At 35.2% G+C, this 18,099-nt stretch overlaps 1 protein-coding gene across 45 annotated transcripts in view; it reads right to left on the bottom strand.

Moving 5' to 3' along the window:
• ZBTB20 (zinc finger and BTB domain containing 20) overlaps positions 1 to 18,099 on the bottom strand; it is an 814,450-nt gene that overhangs the window by 560,859 nt on the left and 235,492 nt on the right. For 41 of the 45 annotated variants that reach the window (XM_077993859.1, XM_077993890.1, XM_077993875.1 and 38 more), the window contains one exon: positions 10,138 to 10,179. The gene's annotated coding sequence lies outside the window, so the exon portion shown is untranslated. Of the gene's footprint in view, positions 1 to 10,137; positions 10,180 to 10,417; positions 10,588 to 18,099 lie in introns of those variants that run through there. The other 4 variants (XM_077993869.1, XM_077993898.1, XM_077993880.1 and 1 more) reach the window with 2 other exon arrangements.

Genomic DNA, 18,099 nt, shown 5'->3' with positions numbered 1-18,099 from the left:
CAGTTAAAATAGAAATTCCTCCAAGTCAGTTTTGAAAGTGCCACAGTATTTATAAAAATAAAAATCAGCTTCTTAAAATTATTGTTCTTTCATTTTCTTATATAAATTTAAAAAGAATAAAAACTTCTTTGAGTTCCCCTATATTCCTCACACAGAATTTTGGCAGTGATAATTTTGGCAGTGGCATGAATGAAAACAATAAGAACCTACAGAAACACATGGGAGATCAAATTCAGATAGGATGGTCTGAGTAGCATAGGGACATGGATGAAGCTAGAAACCATCATTCTGAGCAAACTATCGCAAGGACAGAAAATCAAACACTGCATGTTCTCACTCACAGGTGAGAAATGAACAATGAGAACACTTGGACACAGGAAATGGAACATCACACACTGGGGCCTGTCGTGGGGTGGGGGAAGGGGGGAGGGATAGCATTAGGAGATATACCAAAGGTAAATGATGAGTTAACGGGTGTAGCACACTAACATGGCACATATATACATATGTGACAAACCTGCACGTTGTGCACATGTACCCTAGAACTTAAAGTATAATTTAAAAAAAGAAGAAAAAATATTATCACATTTCACAGTTTACAGTCTAGCAGAGGAGAAAAACATTAAACTAATGTTTTTTCATTAGTTTATTTCATTAGTTTATATTTTTAAAATATGAGCACTTATTTGTTTATACCTGAGGTCTACTCATTATCTTTGACTATGCCATATAATTCCAGTCTTAATTCATTTGTACACATTACTCAGCTTGGCAATGCTTGATGTTCTCCTTTCTTATTTCCTCATGTCCTATGTTTCATGCTTTTTTTCAAGGCCCAGCTTAAGTTCAGCCTCTTCCCAGCAGTTCACAGAGATCTCTGCCTCCACTAAATATGTTTGGCACTTAATGATATTTTTTCAACAATGGTAAATGGGTTTCCTATTACATGAAACTTCCAACAATTGGTAATGGTTGTCTAAAGTACTGTCTTCAGAGGGACTCTGAGGTCAAGTTTTGTTGTAGAGACAGAGACAGCCATAACGGATTAGTGTTGTCTCATGGACAGTGAAGGAGAGACAGGGGATGCTGAATTTAGAACACTGACTTCACAACTAGACTGCCTAACTTAAAAAAAAAAATGTTTGTAGCATTCATTTTACAACAAATCCAGGTCTCGAGCATGCAATTTGACACTGAGAGCGCCTTATTTTATTTTTTTAAAAACCTGTATCATGTCTCCTCAAATATCATAAGATTCTTGCAGTCAGTACCATAGATACTTCTCTGTGCTCACAGCATGTAGTCATGCCTTGCAACACAGGCATCTGCTGATGACAATAAATTACCATTTTAGAATTCACTCTTATTACCATTATTTGTGAACTCCATTTATGTCATAGCTTCTCTCAAAATATTATCAATATTAAACCCATTTTATAAAAGCTTTGCAACATAAGCTATAAAATGTAAGTAAATATGTTGTCTTTATTATGACCAGATTCAAATTAAACATTAGGATATTGATAACACTTAACGATTAAATATATGCCTGCCAAATAATAAAATGAAACAAAGAGAAGATAAACAACTCCTTTTTAAATGAGTTTAAACATTTTTAAAAAATCCAGTCAGATGTGGTGGCTCACGCCTGTAATCCTAGCACTTTGGGAGACTCAGGCAGGTGGACTGCCTGAGCTCAGGAGTTTGAGACCAGCCTGGGCAACACAGTGAAACCCTATCTCTACTAAAATACAAAAAATTAGCCGGGTGTGGTGGCACGTGCCTGTAGTCCCAGCTACTCAGGAGGCTGAGGCCGGAGAATTGTTTGAAGCCAGGAAGTGGAGGTTGCAGTGAGCTGAGATAGCACCACTGCACTCCAGCCTGGGCGACAGAGCGAGACTCCGTCTCCAAAAAAAAAATCCAAGTTTGTGTATTTCAAAATATATTTTACATACTTATTATGTCCAAAAATTTTTATCTTTTTAGTATACTTCATTTTCCTGCACATAGTAAGTGTTGAAGAAATCCACGGCGGTTAGTTTAGACCTTATGTTAGAGAGATAGCTCCATTTTACATTCCCTCTTGCTAAGGAAGTGTATTCATCATATTCCATAACAGCTCACAGTTTGTTATACATTATCTGCTTATTCTCTGTGCCAATAAGACTGTGCTGGAACAGCAAATGAATTTGGTGCATTCATTTAAATGATTCTGCAAACCACAGGCTACCCAGTTGTCTAATGATAAGAGAGCCCCAAAGCCACCTGATCACCATTATACTCCCTTATTTTTTTGGATTTGCATGGTCAGTATGTCAGGATCTGCATACGGAGAAGAATGAGAAGTAAAAGTATACCTCAGACCTAATCATGAAAAGGGATTTTATTAATTTCGGCACCAGTGATGATGTGGCTAGGTTGGAAGGGGAATGGGATATAAGATCTGGAGTGCTTTATCTGCTCCAAGACCAATGCTGGTTTTGGCACTTCTCTCACTCTAGTGAGTTGCAAAAAAACAAGCAGGTGCTAGCAATCTGAGAGACCACATGCCAGCTACAGCTGCTTCAGAATGATTCAATTACATCTGCCTGAATAGTCCCAGGACATCAAACCAGTTGAAGAGATCCATAGGTTTCAAGGAGACTTTGTCTATCCTGATGTACAACTGTCTCTGAGATCATCACCTGCAAATTTCCAGGTTGTGATATAAAGTGATCATTCCATCACCAGGCATGAGAGAAAAGATGGGGGAATGCGATGTTTTATTCACTTGAAAATTAAAAATTGGTTGTAGAAAGCACAAAAGGCCCCTTTGAATTTAAATCTGAAAGTCACTGAGGCCTTATGGATACCTTGAAACAGCCCAATTTTGTGAGAACATTTCCCAAATCATTGGGTACAGCACATTTACAGAACATGCTCTTGGGATCCGGACTTCGCTCCAAACCTTGTTTGTACAAAAAGGGGCCAAGCAGCTGGGAAATTCTGGAGTGGAGTGTGTCCTCATTAGTTCCCATCTGCCACCAGAACTCAGCTCATGGCAAGTTTGGCTAAGTCCTGGTGTACTCAGGTCCAAATGTGGGTCAGTTTTAATTACACTATACAGAATTCAGTGTGCAGTTTTAAAATCCTTATTATACAGCACAGAGGAATGGGCAGCTCTCCAGCTAATCAATTTTTTAAAAGTACATATATAAAAATTTTAAACCAGGCTAGACAGACAGTGGGTGGAAAAAAAAATCTTTAAATGAGTACAAGGGTTACTTAAGAGAATTATTAGTGAAATTGGGTCATGAACAAGTTCTGCTTTAAAACTTGAAAGCGAGAAACAAACTGTTTTCATTGGTAAGATGGAAAACTTACATAAGGTACACAATGTGCCTGGCTCTTTACCATGGATAACAATAAGCCTGTGGCCAGGGTGTAGTACACACCTACAAGTTAGCTGGCTTTCCTGTAAGCAGAAATGTTGCCAATTTTGTGACTCTTCACTCCATCCCCTTTCAGTGTTTATCGCTTACGGCAAAGATTGGATAAAAGAAAAAAAATCACAAGCTACCTGGTAAATAGTGAAAAAACAAAGATGAGGAAGGAGAGTGAGAGAGAGAAAAGGACGGTACAAAGCACATGTGCTGAGTAGGCATGGGCATGGCTTAGGCATGGCTTGTCTCTCAGTGTCATCCATACAAATGGGGGCCAGAATCAACCCTTGTAGTCTATGTTCAGATTCCACCCTGTCCAAAAGCTTTATCAGGTTCAGGAGTGCTAAACACTAAGCCTTCAAAGACAATTGTCAGTAAAACACTCAGGAGTAAATACATCGGCAGTCAATGATTAGGCATTTATGCGCCATTTTTGATAGATAAAATGTCCCTTGGCACAAGTTCTAATGACAACAACAACAAAAAAACACAAAAACCTCAAATGTTCAAAGTATCTTTGGGCTTTTGACTGAGTTGTTACCAGGTTTATCCATTTAAAAAGCAGCATGGGATGCTAGGTTCAAATACCAGCATTGAATATTTACACTCTATGTGACTTTGGACAAATTGCTTATCCTCTCTGACATTTTGTTTTCTCACCTGCAAAATGGGGGAAATAACATCTTCCTCATAGGGCTGTTGCAAGGATCATAAAATATATATACACACACATATATTGGATATGTACATATCTATATATACATACATGCATATATATATACACACTCACATAAATGTGCATATATATATATAAAATTTGGAACATGAAAGTCACTCAATAAATGTTAACTATTATTAACCCAATTATGATGAACTGAATTTTATTTCCCAACCCCTCCAAAACAAAACATGTGTTGGAGTTCTAACCCTGAGTACTTTCAAAGGTGATCTTACTTGGACATAGGGTCTCTAAAGAGGTAACTGAGTTAAAATAAGGCCATTAGGGTGGGCCTGAATTCAATATGACTGATGTCCTTATAAAAGGAGAGAAACCTAGGGACAGAGACAGATACTTATAGAGGGAAGACAACATGGAGAGACACAGGAAGGAGATGGCCATCTATACGTCAAGGAGAAAGGCTGGAACAGATCGTTCCCTCACAGCCCTCGCAAGAACCAACCTGGCTAATAAACCTTTATTTCAGACTTCTAACTGTGAGAAAACAAATTTCTGTTTAAGTCACCAAGTTTGTGGTCCTTTGTAATATGCTCAACTAAATAAAAATTCCATTAATCATCAATATCTACCTTGATTCATCATGGTCAAAACTATACATTTGATGTTAGGCAGGTCTGTATTACCTGTGGTGAGTATAATCAATTCTATATATTATCTAGTGATTTTTCCATTATTTTAAAAGAATCATTTTCTGATTGCTGTTCAAGAAGATACTGCTGCAATATAAACAGCCTGGCAGAGGAAAATGGTTTACTATAATTAAGATCATCTAGTTTTTATTAAAGATAATTAAGGGAACATCATACATATAAATTCACAAATCCGCTTTTCTACTGTTGAGTTTGCATAGAAAGAAATCAGAAAATCTTACCACACTAATTTCCTTCTCAAGAAAAAATAAAACCTTACACAGCCATTTATACACTGACAACTATGCTCACTAAACCTGGGGCTGCTTAGATTACCAACAAGACCACTTTTAAGTCACTTTGATGCATGTGAAAGTAACTCATCAAGCATAGGTTCTTCATCATTTGCAAGAGACTGCTTTTAAGGATATCTGACTTTCAGAAGAGGGATGAGAGTTGTCTGGGTTGTGTCAACGGGCTTTCTATTGCAAGACACACCTCCATAATCAACAGACATTGAAGTGAATGTGAGCATCCCCATCTTGGTTTTCTTTAAACAGCCTTAGCCTTCTACAGAAATGCAGCATGTATAGTTAGAAATTATGAGTCTAACTATGTTGAACTGAGACAATCAACAGATATCACCAGAGCCATAACTTGACCAAAGTTAACTTTCTTAATATAAGTGTCCCACACTTCCTTGAAATTCCTATACTACTCATTATAACACTTTTTATATTTTGACAGGAGGAAAGAAGAAAAAATAATATATAGAGACTACTATGCAATAATATATAGGTGGTAGTGGTGCACAAAAGAAAGTATTTTGTATCCCTGACTTACTTTAATCCACATATCCACCATTAAAAAGGTAGGTGTTGTTACCACCATACTGTACATGGGAAAGCTTGAGGCTTAGTAAGGTCAGTCGACCTCAATGAGGTCACACAGCTGCTGAATAATGGAGCTAGACTTTTGGTAAAGGTCAGTGGGAAGAAATTCAAAGCTCCTAAATTCAAACTCAAGCATGAGATTTACAATCCAGATATCCTAAGTGCATCATTGGGTTCCAAGATGCTGATTTATTTAAAGTAGTCACAGGCTTGTTGAAAGCATCTGAACTCACATAAGCAGTAGATGTGTTCTTGATAAACCTAACTCAACTTATTCTCCTTATGAGGAAATCAATGCTATTCACAAACTCAACCTAAAAGGCTTTATTCAATTTAAATGAAATTAATCTTATTATAAGAACACATGAAAATGGAATTACCATACAATCTAGCAATTCCACTTCTGGGTATATACTCAAAAGCACTGAAAGCAGGTTCTCAAAGAGATAGTTGTACACCTATATTCATAGCAGGATTGTTTATAATAATGAAAACATGGAAGCAACCCAAGGGTCCACTGACGAATGAATGGACAGGCAAAATGTGGTATATACATGCAATTAATTATTATTCAGCCATAAAAAAGAAAGAAATCCTGACATGTACTACCACATGGATGAATGCTGAGGACATTATGCTAAGTGAAATAAGCCAAACACGAGAACAGAAATACTATATGATTCCACTTATATGACTACATAGGGAAGTCAAAATGACAGAGACAGACACTAGAATGGTGGCTGCCAGGGGCTGGGGGTGGGAGTGCAGAAGGAAATGGGAAGTTATATTTTAATGGGTATAGTATTTTAGTTTTACAATATGAAAGTGCTATATAGAGATGTATTGTGGTGATGGCTGTGCAAGCATTATAAATATATTTAATACCATTGAACTGTACACCAAAAAATAGTTAAGATAGTAAACTTCATGTTATGCGCATTTTTCCCCAATACAAAAATTGGGGAAAAATAATAAAAATATCACATGAAGGTCTTTTAGACTCAGTACACTGCTTCGTGATGTTTATAATATCTTCTAAGGCCAGGGAAGCAGAGGTAACTTTGTATAGAACCTTTGAATACAATCTATGTGATAATGCCCAGACCAGGATTCCTGCTCTCAGGCAATTAGGTGTTCTTTTTTCAGAGTGTGAATTCCAGTAGTGGTGATGGTGGTGGAACTGGGAGTTATAGACATGACAGTAGTATAGCTAAGATTTCTTCAGTACTTGCTATGTGCCAACCAGTGTACTAAGAATCTTACATGTAGTGTGTTATTAACTCTCAGACAACAGATACTATTATTTTCCCAGTTTTACAAATGAGGAAACAAAGGAACAGAAAGATTAGGTAACTTGATTGAGACCATACTAATAATAAGTGGTGAAGTCAAAAAGAACTCTATTGATATATCTTTGTCTCTCACTAGCCTGTATGCTCTTGAGAACAAAGATTTTGTTGTATTCATCTAGCCTAGCACAATTTCTAGCAAACAGCAGACATCCATTCACCATGCAGAATAAAATGAAATGAGGAAAGGAGAGAAGGAGGGAGAAAAAAAGAAATTATATTTAGGCATGCTATGTTCTCAATAAATGTGGACTTTCTTTATTTCCTTAACCCTGAAATCACAGGGGAACCTGCAATAATGCTCAGGAATCCTAGGGATTTCTCCCTCTTCAAGATTTCAGGCTAATTCCTGACACAGGACCCTCAAAAAGCTGCTACTATCTGTCTAGTTTAATGATTAATATTCTAGCAAATATATATTCTTGGCTCATCTCTTCATTTCTAATATTGAGACTAACAGAGAGATAGAGTTTAATCTACCACACTAAGGTTCACTGGAAAAAACTGATGTCCTTGATATTGGACTCTTGCCCACTGGTGTGAACTGAGGTAAAAGAAAAACTGTTCCCAGAGGAAAGGTAGTTCCAAGCCTAAAAGTCCGTATGTCATAAACCAGTGGTACTAAAATTTGAGAAGCCTAAACAAAAGGTTTTAATGCAATAGATACTGGCGTATTATGTAAACTGTGCCAATCTTATGTGACGGGCTTATGCCACACAAAATGGAACACTAGAATCTATCTAAAGCAAGTCTTAACTGCTCTCTTTTGACTCTACTCTTGCTTGGCTTTACCTCTATTTATAGTTAAAATTTAGTGAGTCATAGAGACCATAATTATAAATATGTATACAGTAAACACAGGGTCCATTACTTTTGCTTAGAAAAATAATTACAGATTTTAAATATTCTGATCTTAACTGACCCAAAGGAATTAAACACACATTTTATTTTTGTGTTTTAGTGAGATAGAGATAGGGAGGGAGAGAGAGAGCACAAGCCAGTGCTCAGGAAAGACGAGGCATTAACCATATAACACAGATGATTTGTTTATTTATATGCTGGAAAGTATTTCCAAGGTGACAAGTAACTTAGCCATGAATGCCTCAGCCTTATATGTATAATGGGAATAATATACAGACTTCTTGTAGTAAGTAAAACTTAGTTTAAAGCATATTGCAAATAGTGTTATTTCAATTCTTCATTAAAATAGTCAAAGAGGATCAATTCTTATACATTAATTTCTCATTTTAAGGACAGAATTTATCAGTATTCTCATCTCTGTATAACTGGCAGTATGAGAACTAAAGTAAGTCCATCAAGACTCATCCAAACTGTATAACAAGTAATAAATTTTAGGACACAATCCCTCTATTTCTAGCTCCGGAAATGTTTTATTCATAAATGCATTCATTCAACATTTACTGATCAATTACTATGAACAAGGCATTGTGTAAGAGGCTGTGGCAATCCTCTACTTACCTTTGTACTGTGTTTCCTACTTCCAAAGAGGATAGTTAAATTCATACCAAACTGATTTGTTAAAAATACAAAAAAAGGATTCCAAATGGGCCAATAGAAGGAAAAGATAAACCAACTCTAAGACTTCAGATTTATGTTACTAAATACCGACGGACACTCCTCAGCATTTAAAAGAATACATTAAGGAGAGTAATGGAAGTCATTTGAATGTTTTCAATATTAGAAATTTGAGCCTACTGAATAAATTAAATATCTTTAATATTGAGTTGCAGTTTCCTATTGCATTTATAGAACTTTACCTACTAGTAAAATATACAATCTATAATAGCCTATCTATATCAAATATATAGATATCTGTCAGAAAACATACAAAGCCATAACTAAAATAAATTTAATACCATTACCAGTAACATTTATGAAAAATACCAAGCATCTAGCATTTGTTAAATTAAAGAATAATATTCCATAAAATGTACATCTGGATTTTAGCCCCCCTTTTAGAATTACTATTTAATCTTCACTTTTTTTCTCTCTCACTTCTACCCCAACAGCAACAGAAACACATACACGAATTAAGAAATTATCTTACAATATACCCTTAAATTTTCTGAATATGCCCCATGTGTCCACTAATAGCCAAATGCTTTCAAATCTGTTCAGCTAAATGGATCAATAACTACATCCAGCCTCACATAGTGGGGCTGCCAACACGGTGAAATTGAGCCAAACACAAAATGTCTCTACCAAGACAAAAATTATTATCAACCCAGTTATCTGAAGAGATATACTCTCCCAGGTATTCTTTTGAGAAGTTGGCATACACATTATCTAGGGCAGTCAACAGCTACTAAAAAAATATATTTTGAGTCATAAAACAGAGGATTTAAAGAGAATATTTAGAAGCTAAAACCGGTGAGTTTTAGAATAAACCAATGTAACAGTTCAAGGTCTACATCAAGTAAGAATCTTTCAGAGTCAGTGTACACAAAATACGTAAGAGCACAAGCACACTGCTAACAAGCTTCTCTGTGCTCTCACTCATATGACACAGCTGCAAGCAACAATTGAGCAGGTGCAACCAAGCTTTTGAGAATTCCTGCCTGTTGCCCAGGAACCACAACACCGCATGGTTGAGATTTTAAACAGGTGCAAACATTTTTTTCCCATTCGTCTAGTGCTTGAGACAGTGCAGCAGACAGTACATCTGCAACCACTCCATACCTAAAGCAACCATCACAGAAAATAAACTCAAAAGCAGCAAAAAAAAAAAAAAAAAGTTTGAATAAAACAATAATGACAAAACTGTGGTTTTGCAATGGTCTGACTCCACATCACCATTCACTTTAATAATACAATTCCATAAAATAATCTCTTCACCAGATGAATGCTTTGTAATTAAAATTATTCTGCCTCATCAAATCTTAGAAATGTTTACCTGATTCTCACAAAAGAATAAAATAAAATATATGTATAAAATGTACTATCCTTTGAAACTGTCATTATCTGTAAGTAATCAAGAATTAACATGTTTACATTATGAAATCTATAAGCAATTTTAATACATAAAAATATAAATTCTTAGTTAATATATATATTTACACAGTTATAGGTAATTCATATACATACCTGTGCAGCTGTGGGGCACAAACTTGCAATTTATCAGGTATTCTGAAATGTAAAAGAAATATATAAGTAAAAATTAATTTACTAAGTTGAAACCAGTATTTATGTTGCAACAATTCCTGCAGAGAAGTAGGAAAAGTTTCAGTGCATAAAGAGGCAAATTATTTTTTATCAATATTTTCCCCATAGGATATTTCATATATCTGAATACACACACACACACACACACACGCAGAGTCCCTTAGCAGTGTATCATAAGCACCAGCAAGGGACTCTGACTCACCATGGCCTCTGAAACGCAAATGCTTTCGCTAGAGGACGAGGCAAACACTTTAAAATGATTTTTTTTTTTTTTGGTATTCTTCCAAGACTATTGCCTTCCTAATACAAATATGACTGCTGCTCTCTAAAATGAAACTACTCAGATTCATCTGCACTCAGTTTGGATAGAATGTTGGTGAGGAAGAAAGGCGCTTTTGTAGAGCAGTCCACAAAAAAATGCATGAATAAATAAAAGTAAACTTTGAATGTTCATTAACTTTAAGTTACAACAGCAAATAGAAATGAAATTGATTGCTACAAGAAGGAATGCTAACACCACATCAGATATAATGCAAAATGCCTCAATCCAACACACTTTGACAGAACTGCCAGTGAAGTAGGTATTGATACAGAAGACTATGTAAGTCCACATTAAACAAAAGTAGCAGTTTACAATTAGACCTGAAAAACATTTGGATTTAGGTGGAAACTGTATTGAAATGTGCAGCTTTGGAACTACTAGTACCCTTAAAAATATTTCCTAATTCTAGCCAGGTGCTGTGGCTCACTCCTGTAATCCCAGCACTATGGGAGGCTGAGGTGGGCTGATCACCTGAGGTCAGGAGTTTGAGACTAGCCTGGCCAGCATGGTGAAACCTCATCTCTACTAAAAGTGCAAAAATTAGCTGAGTGTGGTGGTGGGCTGTAACCCCAGCCTGTAATTCCAGCTACTCAGGAGGCTGAGGCAGGAGAATTGCTTGAACCCTGGAGGCAGAGGTTGCAGTGACACGAGATTATGCTATCGCACTCAAGCCTGGGAGACAAGAGCAAGGCTCCATCTCAAAAAAAAAATTCTTTTTGAAAGCAAACTGACATGTTTAATTTATATAGTTCTTCTGAGCACAGCTGATGACAGCAACACATTATAGTCAGTAAGTCTACTTTATAATACTTGTTTAAAAGTATATAGAGGTAATAATTTTGATGACGGCTCAATAAAATAGCATCTTCATATACTTCTGATGGAAATGTGGATTACAAAAGGGTTCCTAGAAACCCATTGACTACTATGTATCAAGAACTCAAAGTTCAATATTTTTACTCAGTACTTTTAGTCCCAGGAATCAAACATAACAGAAAACCAACAGAAGTTTATGTAAAAAAGATAATTTTTATGATCGTAAAAAACTATAAGCAACCTAAATATCTAATAGAAGAATAATTAAATAAAGCATAGCACATCTATATAAAGGAATATTTGGCAAAATTTAACAAAGTACTTTAAAGAATATTTTAAATTTTATGGAAAAATGCAAATTTATAGTATTATGATGCTAAAATATTATATAAACATATGGTACCAATTACATGAACAGTATGAAATTATATGAATAAGAAAAAGCAAAGAACAAAACACAGTATTAAGAGTGATTATATCTGGATAATAAGATTTTGGGTGATTTTTTCTTTTTACTTTTATAGTTAAATTCTCTACAATAAGCATTACTTTTATAATAGGAAAAGATAACAGTAGGCAGGGTAGGGGTAAAAGGAAAAGGTTATAAAATGCTATATGGAATTCATAAATGTAACCTTCCTAACAGAAATAAATTAATTCAGTCACAAATAAAACCCACTAACTGTGCCTACAGCGAGAAACACCCTCACTGCTTCCTCAAAGGGGCATAGCCAGGGTCTTTTATCCCACTGCTTTGGAATCTACACAAGTAATTCGATAACACATTTTTAATCATCTTAGTAAAACTTCTTTACTTATTATGCAGAGTGAAATGATGGCAAGAATAATTTAGGACTGCAAATCTCTTCAACCTAGTACAGCCTTATTCACTAATTCAGTAACATTCAGTGAGCATATACTACCTTCACGGTGCTGTGTTTGGCATTGCAACGTGCTAAAAGATAAATTAGGACACACCTTACCCTCACTGAGCTAACAATTTAAAAACACTAAAAAATGTCTAGACAGAGCTCACATAAAGATGTAAACACAATACACAAGGCATTTGTGACAGATTTGGTATACTTGAAAGCAAGAAAACATACACTAGGTTTATTCTTTTATATTTCTAAGCAAACACTTATCTTTAGGTAACAATAAAAAGTCATGTGTATTAGTGTCACCTATTAATGCACTAGCAAATTAAATATTTAAGTTTTTTCCTTGTGTGATCTATTTTTTGTTAATGGACAGTTACATAATAGGAGATTAAGTATGAAGGAATAGTGACCCAATCTGGAATGCAGATGTGTAAGATTGTCTCAGTTTATCTGAGGCCACATAAAACACATGCACAATTATTAACAGGCTGCAGTTATTTATTGGAAACCAAAGCAAACAAGTTAGTTACTGGTTAATCCTGCTAAAAGCACTGTTATGACACCACCACCAGGGAAAGAAAAGAAGATAGAGCAAACCACTTTTGTTATGCAGATAAAATGATTCAGCATAGAGATTCTCTCAATAGCAGTTCAGTTTCCTGGTGGCCTGTAAACATAATCAGCATTGCCCTTCTGAGACCAGTGTTGCAGGATGATTCCAACGCTGAGGTCTGTGGGGTCAGCCTGTGTGAACTGGTGATAAACAGTAAGAGAAGCTAAGAAGCTATTTGTGTGATCAATGATCCATAGACTGGGGCTCAGAGTTCTGGGAACCAGTAGAGTTATGAGGTAGGGTGGTAGTTAAGTGCTTAGCTTTTGCCATCAGACAAACCTGGAATCAAATTCCAGCTCCCTGTCTTTAGTTTTGTGATCCTACGCAATTTAAATTTTCTGTCTGTAAAATGGTGATCATGTTACTCACCCTATGAGGTCGTCTATGCAGGTTATATGTTTCAGCCATATAAAGGAACTAGCACAGTGCCAGCCATGGAGTAAGCATTTGATAAAAGGGAACTAATAGTGCTATCACAGTTGTATGAAAAGGGAAAGCATGTCTAAGCGAAGGGACTAAGCTAGGCAGGGAGAAAGGTGATAAAGGAGGCTTGTTCAAGACATCACCCTACAGTCCAGCAGCTCATCCAAAAGTCAGTCATGTGCTCGATGTTCACAGAACATTTCTGAATCAGGAAACGCTGCAACAACAGTAATAGCCACAATAACAATTCTAACCAGCACTTTTAAGCCCCATTCCTATGACCAAAAAGGAAGGCAGTAGAGTCTAAATAATACATGCAGCAATACTGCCGAACTTCTCTGGGTGAAAAATGAAGGATCATTTTTCCACATTTAACTGAAACAATCAGGGAAAGGAAAATAAGGACAAAATGAATGTAATTACTCAACTGGAATTGGACCAAGGTGCCGTGTGATGGTCTTAGCAATCACATGTACGCACTTATCACCTTTTTATGTATTCTAAGAAGATCCTGCTGATGACCAGAGCCTTATATATGAGGTTTGCAACTCTAAGTAAAAAAAATGTTACAGTCAGTTTTTTCCTTATGGCTGGGAAGACAGAAATGGATGCATACTGATGTTGTTCTAGTCCTTATTTGTGTTTTGATTTAAAGGACAGCACAGATCCTGAGTTGTTAAGTGGTGTGTCTTCAGATTCCCACACAGATCATGTACTTGCTAGAGTTGTTTCAGTCACGTTGGGTGAAGTTACTATTAGCACTATTCCAGATGCAGATATACTATAGAGTGTTTGGGGGTTTTTTTTACTATTTTTTTTATTTTAAAGTTCTTTTTATTTCGTGAATGGCACATCTGTGTTCTCCAGTGGGATAGGTCCAATTCTATGTTACAGAATACAGAAATATTTCATTTTCCCTTCATACTAGTTGGGACTGGCTGGAGATGCTCCTTAAGCCATTAATAAATCTACTAGCTAATTCACTTAGAGTACTAAAAAGGGTCTCACTTGGGCCTGGGGGTACAGTGACTCCATAAAAGAGCTCTAAACCTAAATTTAAACAAAAAGAATTTCACCCATGACTGAGGAAGCATCCACAGGACTATTTTACATGCTTTACATTTAAATTTGATATTTTGAGAGAAGACTATGTAATCCAAAATAATTTTATTTTATTTAATATGTATTTAGTTCTCCTCGACCCACTATAGAGCTGGATGTTGTATCATTATACAGTTATTATAAAATGTACACTTTTCTCATCAATAAAGCCAATTTTACTTTTGAAAATTGAGGTGCCTGGCTTCTGTGGGTTCTCTCAACAGAAAGTCCTATGAAGAGTAAGAACTATAAATTGTCAAGTAAGAACTTGAAAAATTTATGCTTATTTTGTAAAATACTGAGCTAGGTCTGGCCCTTCATTTTGAAAAGCTATCTGTCTATAAGAAAGAGGAAGTATGAGGAGCGCAGTTATCTATTTATCAACACTGTGAACTAGAAACAGATAAAGTGCAATAAAGAAGGAAAAGGAAATCATATGATAAACACCGTTAACCCAAGGGCACAGTTGATCTGTCTAGACCTTAGGTCAAATCAGCTGTAATAAAGCTACAAAATCCATGAAAAACTAAAGCTTATTTACAAAAACTGCCAAATTTGAATTTTCTAGTATTAATGGCTACCACTTAAAAATGAAACAATTTAATATCAAATTTCATGTACAAACATGATGAATTTGAACTCTCAAGTAGAAACCTGATCTACAATACACTAAGTGTTGATAATTCTATTTGTCCTATAATCCACACTTCACAGCATATTCTAGAGAAAACAGTTGTTGGGTTTTTATGACTTTATTTAAACTTAACAACTTTTAAAATAAAAGTTTAAGAGCTAATTAAAAAATGTATTTAAGAACCTAAAATTTAGAAAATATTAAAAATTATATTTTCGAAATATTCTCAACTTGAAGTTATGGCTATTGAAATCAAGGATTTATTCTCAGAAAATATGAAAAATTTACTGGCCTGCTTGTATACATCCTTGGGGTCTTAGTTTAGATATTATCTCTTCCAGAATCTGATATCCTGTGTCTAATCTTGTCATAATAATCATTTTATTGCACCGTAATTGTCTTTTACATAAGGCTGTAAGCTTGGGGACAAGCATTTGTGTCTTATTCACCATTACATCTGTAGTTTTTACTTAGCACAGTACATGATGTGTGGTAAATATGCCTTAAATATTGGCTAAACGAATGTTGCATGAATTGTGTTAGCCTGCATTATTGATTATTAAGAAAATTCATACTGCATAAAAAATTAAGGAATCTCATTTGTAAACAAGTTATTTCCAATATTTAAAGGACTAATCTTCCAATCTATTTTCTTGTACTTTTTCTACCTAGTTTTCCTCTTAATCAGTACAAACTTAAAATATGAGAATTTGAGTCTCAAATGGTAACACCAGGTTAGAAAGCCTGGTTAGTTTGGCCCCACAGTGGACAAGAGTGAGTCATCCAAATCCTACTTGTTAACAGATACTCGGTATGGGAAAAGCTGATACACAGAGTTCATTGAAAGAGTTCTGCAGTTCCTAACCAAGTATGTGGTTCTTATACTTTCTCTAAAAAACTTCCTCTAACTATAGTTCCTGAGACAGATACCTCCACTATTTTATTCTTTTGCGGGATATATGACAGTTTAAATTATTGGTGTGATTATTGGCTTATGGGTTTATTATCTCTTTCTTTCCCACTAGATTGCATACTCCATAGAGGCCACACTACTTTATTCACTACTCTCTACCCAGGGTCTAGTTTAGTGCCTGACACACAGTCAACACTTAATAGTATTTGTCAGATGTATAAGACAAATATGACTTCAAAAATATAAGCAGTAAATTTAGAACAGGAGCTTTCAATCAAAAGAGACTATAAAAGTAGGCAGCTAACAGCTACCCCTAAAAGGTGTTTTCATTTCAACTCTGTGGAAGCCTTGATGATGTAGAAAATCTTGTATTGTAAATTCTATTCAATCAAAGGCAAGGTAGAAAAACTTCAAAAGCAATTCTAGGTAGGATGAAGGTATAATATCTAGAAAAAGCAATGGAATCACAACAGCAACCACTTTCAATTAGAAGTTTTGGGTTTGAAGTAAAGCTTACTAGGTATGTGTCCTAGGTAAACTTACACACCATCTCTAATATTCAGCTTAATCATATTTAAAATAAGGGGATTTTATATAATATTTTTATATTACATAAAAATATATATTTTTATATTACATAAAAATATATATTATATTTTTATATTACATAAAATTTTATGTTTTTATGATGACTTAATGGGATTATATGTATACAAGTAGCAATTAGCATTATTTATGGCATTTAGGAGAAGGGGCTCAATATCAATTAGTTCCTTTACCTTGACTAGTCAGTGTCTGCACCAAGATCGAGTTATAACTTCATCAAGTAACCAGGATAGTACATTTTAGGTAGGAAAACATAGATGAAATAAGGGCTTAAATGCAGAAAAAAAGTAAGTAGGTATTAGAGTTAATAAATTAAAAAAACATGTGTAAGACAGAGTAGCAAGGATTTCACAGCAGTTAGAAATGGAAAAAGATTTCAACATGATACAAAAACTGCCAAGAAATCTATTAGCTTTTCCCTTAGGTGACGTAGTCTTTCCCTCATATAAATAAAATAATTGCTACTATTATAGTTGGAGAAAAATCAACTGAAATGTACATTAAACACATATTAGAGATTTAACATTCTTCACATCATTTCACATGCTGAAAACTCAACCTTTGTAAATATAGCCATGAACCTTATTATTTACTATAATAAAGTAACAGGATATCCTTTTCTATGTACTACTTGCAGAAGTATAAAAGGCAAATGTGTTCTCGCTTTTTAGGTACAATTACAAGGCAGCAGAATGTAGAGTTAGGCCAATTCTTTGCATTTTGTGCTCATCAGACAGGGGCTACCAACTCTGGAAGAAAAACCTGGTACCAAAAATACTTCACTGGAAATTCTATTTTCATACTTAGTTGCTTTCATTATTCTTACTAATTTGGTCAAACTTACATCAGCTCCCTCATTAAAATTGTTTTCTGTCTAAATCATTATCTTTTCTGTGTACGTATATGTGTGTATGTGTATTATTTGGTCAATATTCAGATAGAACAAGTCTGAGATGCACTGCATATCAAAAGCAATCACCCTATCCCCATACTTCTCAGGGAATATCTACCTGGTACCAATAAGCTCATCAAGAGTTCATTTGAATTCATACCCTTTGTCAATCACAGCTGATAAACTATGATTTTAATAGTCTATGTTCCCTACAAGACCATCGTCTTCATGAGGGCTAGAATCTGGCTTATTTTCTTTCTTTTGTGTCATCACCACCAAGTTCAGGACAAGGTACACAATATACAACCATTGGATACTTCATTCATTTATTCTAAAATGTTTATTGAGTACTTACTGTGACAGGCATTGTCCCAAGTGGTGGTGATTTAGGAATGAACAAAATAGATGGAAATTTCTGATCTCATGGGGATTATATTTGTTGTGGATCCCTGATAATCAATATATAGAATGACAGACAATTATCTGTGCTAAGGAATTAAAATAAAGCAGGGAAAGGGGAAAGTAAATGATGGGATTGGGAGTTGAGGTTGAAATTTTAGGTAGGGGGACCAGCAAGGAAATTATGGAAAGATCACATTCAAGTGAAGACCCAAAAGAAATGAAGGAGGGAGTTAGCCAGAAATGTCTTAGAGAAAAGGCATTCAAGTCAAAGGAATAGGAAC

The sequence above is a fragment of the Macaca mulatta genome, chromosome 2 (genome assembly GCF_049350105.2).
Source record: "Macaca mulatta isolate MMU2019108-1 chromosome 2, T2T-MMU8v2.0, whole genome shotgun sequence".
In the NCBI taxonomy this organism is placed as follows: Eukaryota; Metazoa; Chordata; class Mammalia; order Primates; family Cercopithecidae; genus Macaca; species Macaca mulatta.
The sequence above is the reverse complement of the archived record's forward strand: the minus strand, read 5'-3'. Positions and strand labels throughout refer to the sequence as shown.